Source organism: Macaca mulatta, chromosome 7, assembly GCF_049350105.2.
Source record: "Macaca mulatta isolate MMU2019108-1 chromosome 7, T2T-MMU8v2.0, whole genome shotgun sequence".
NCBI lineage: Eukaryota > Metazoa > Chordata > Mammalia > Primates > Cercopithecidae > Macaca > Macaca mulatta.
In genome coordinates, this window is record NC_133412.1 from 102,183,716 (window position 1) to 102,187,116 (window position 3,401).

Here is a 3,401-nt window from a genome sequence, read left to right on the forward strand (position 1 = left end):
GGCTGGAGTGTAGTGGCAGTCCGATCTCAGCTCACTGCAACCTCCACCTCTTGGGTTCAAGCAATTCTCCTGCCTCAGCCTCCCAAGTAGCTGGGATTACAGACATGTGCCACCACGCCAGCTAATTTTTGTATTTTTAGTAGAGACGGAGTTTCACTATGTTGGCCAAGCTGGTCTCGAACTCCTGAGCTCAAGTGATCTGCCCCACTTGGCCTCCCAAAGTGCTGGGATTACAGGCATGAGTCACCAGACCCAGTCGGTTTTCTTATTTTTTAATTTTTTCAATTTTTAATTTTTATGAGTGCATAGTAGGTGTATCTATAAATGCAGTATATGAGATATTTTGATACAGGCATACAACGTGTAATAATCACAGGGTAAATGGAGTATCCATCACCCCAAGCATTTATCATTTCCTTGTTTTATAAATATTTCAATTATAATTATTTTAAAACATGATAAATTATTGTTGCCCTGTTGTGCTATCAAATACTTGATCTTATTCATTCTATCTAACTATATTTTTGTACCCATTAACCATCCCCATTTTCCCTCCAACCCCCACCACCTTTCCCTGACTCTGGTAATGATCATTCTACATTTTGTCTTCATGAGTATAATTGTTTTAAATCTTAGCTCCCACAAATGAGTGAGAATATGTGTAGTTTGTCTTTCTGCAGTTTTTGAAAGAGATTACTCCATTTACTGTCCTCAATTTCTCATCTTTTACTCATTCCTCAACCTTTCATGATATGTCTGCTCCTGTCTAAGCAACCTGCTTCCAGCAAGGCCGCTAACCACACCCTTACACTGAAATTCAGTTGTAGCTGACAGCGTTTTTCATTCCTCTTGGCTACCATAATACTGTACTTCTTGTTTTTGTCTTTTTTTTTTTAAAGAGAAATGTAAAACTCAGTTTAATTTCAAGTTTGTATAGAGAATGCATGCCACAGTTTATATTTTATAAATACAACCTATCTTATTACAAATGCAAAATAAGAAAAAGTGATATGTTAGCTGTTATGAAGGGTGAAAACATTATATTAACTTCAAAAGGCTGCTTTCTGCATCTGCATCTATGTAATTTCATGATTCTCTACCAATTTCATTTACAGAAATAATCTCTATAGTCAAATTATTGTTCATTTTCATGCCCCCACATGGGAAGTGGTAGGGGAATATCTGTAGGAATACAATTTATTGTCTGTTCCTCCACTCAGAAGTAGCCCTGTGTCTGTCCAGTCTACACTAAGAACTTTGTCTTCATGAGCAGCCAGATCATAGAGAGGAGCCTTACAACTTCTTGTATCTCACAGCTTAACAATGTTATCTAAAGATCCTGAGATCATTGCTGTTCATAAGTAGGAGACCATTTTACTGTTGTCACATAACCGGTATGTGAGGTTAGGGACAGCGACACCAAAGAACCATCTTTAGTTTGGGGATCCCACAGTCTGATATGCCTATCTGTGCTTCCAGATGCTAAACATTTACAAAGTGGAGTATAGGAAATACAATTAAACACTTTATTTCCTGTCAAAGTTGACTTAAGACTGCCAAACTCAACATCCCACACTCTAATTGTATGGTCCCAAAATGCACTGCAGATTTCTTCAGTATCTGACCACAGAACTGATGGTCTGCTTCTATATGGCCAGAGAGGGTCACTATGGGAGTCCTTGTTGGTTCCAACTCTTCTGTTTTCTGTTTCTTTCTTGGTTGATTTGTGGACTCCTCCATCTCATCTTCTTCATCTGTGGGGACTGTAGACAAGATCTTTAGCATCTTATCCCAGGAGCCACTACAAAATTTAGTTCCTGTGCCATCAACAGCTATAGAATCTACACTTCCAGCATGACCTCTACAGCAGTGTAGGGCTTTCACTTTGTTTCTCTCTACATTCCACTCCCATAAGAGAATAGTCTGATCCATAGAGGCACTCAATAATAAGCAGGACAAGCTATCTTTTTTCACCCAGGCCACATCTTTTACAACATCCGTATGTCCCACAATTGTCATTATTGACTTTCCTTCCAAGGACCAGATCCAGGAAGTCTTGTCATAAGAACCAGTCAAGATCCATTCTTCTGCTCCTTTAATTGAACTGATCCAGTCATCATGGAACATGCATTGCTCTGTCTGGGGTGCAGTATACTGCTCGTTTCTATTTCCACAGCTTCTTCTGATGAGATGTTCTCCAGTTCCATGTGTTTGAACAAGGGCATTTGCAGAAACTGGTCCTTAATAAGGAAATCAAACTCCATGTTTGTGGAACTCATTTTTGTCCTTTAGTAGTTTATTGATGATGTTACTAAGGTCAGCAATTTCAGAGGTGGTAGGGATTGAGAAGGGAACATCATCTATGGCATATTTCTTGTTATTAGTGTAGAAGCGTGTTTGGAGCTGAGCCATGGTGAAGAGTACACACAAGACTTGCCCACGGAAACGTACGGGTTAGTAGACCCACAACAGGGAGCTCCTGTCTTTTGGGACTACAAAGAGGCAGCTCAAAATTAGACTGCACAGGTAAGCGAGGAGCTGCAGTCTAAGCCTGGACTCTGCTTTCTCCTGTTTTTGTTTGTCTTATTTTGTTTTGTTTTGTTTTGGGCAGGCTCTAGCTTCTGAGTTTCCTTTGTATACTCTCGATCTCCATATATTTTATGATTTCTTCCTCTGCCTGTCCCTTACATCTTTCTGGTCCTCAGGAATCAGTGCAAGGCCCCTTTAAGTCTCATTTTACACATGTTACTATACTTTCAAAACTTCAGCTCTTTTTGTTAATGACTCCAACATCTGTAATCCTATCCCAGTTGGTTTTTCTGAGCTCCATGCACATCTATTCATTCATTCATTCTTTCATTCAAAAGAAAAATCTCCAGCGAGTGCCTGTTCTGTGCAAGCAAGTTGCTACATGCTGAGAACACCATGATGAACAAGGGACAAAAGCTTCCATGTTGGTGGGGAATACAGCCAACAAATAAGTAGGCAAATAAATAAACAAAGGGACTAAGAAGCTGCTCTGGTCAAATAATTAGGGAGATAGTTTGGATAGACTGTGCTTGAAGCTGAGAAGAGTTAAAACCAGGTTAAAATGCCTTTTCAAGAAGATCCCATAATGAAACAGCAAACTCAAATGCTTTGAGGCAAGAAAGAAGTTGATGGGTTTGAGGAAGTAAACAGAGATCCAAGCCTGAATATGGTAATTAGAGTAGGAGTAGTAGGATATGAGGTTGAAGAAGTGGGTAGGAATCACGGAAGGGTTTGTGGGCCATAATCTGGAATTTAGGTTTTACTTCAAAGACAATGCAAAGCCACTGAATCATTTCTGGCAAGAGAATAATACTTTATTATTATTGTTCTTAAGTATTTTATTCTTTTTAAGAGGTTTAAGTATTTTATAT

General features: G+C 39.2%; 1 pseudogene; it reads right to left on the reverse strand.

Annotated features, from left to right (window-relative positions):
* Nucleotides 1-1,148: 1,148 nt before the first annotated feature.
* LOC716915 (ribosome biogenesis protein WDR12 pseudogene) lies at nucleotides 1,149-2,412 on the reverse strand (annotated as a pseudogene).
* Between the last annotated feature and the right edge of the window lie 989 nt (nucleotides 2,413-3,401).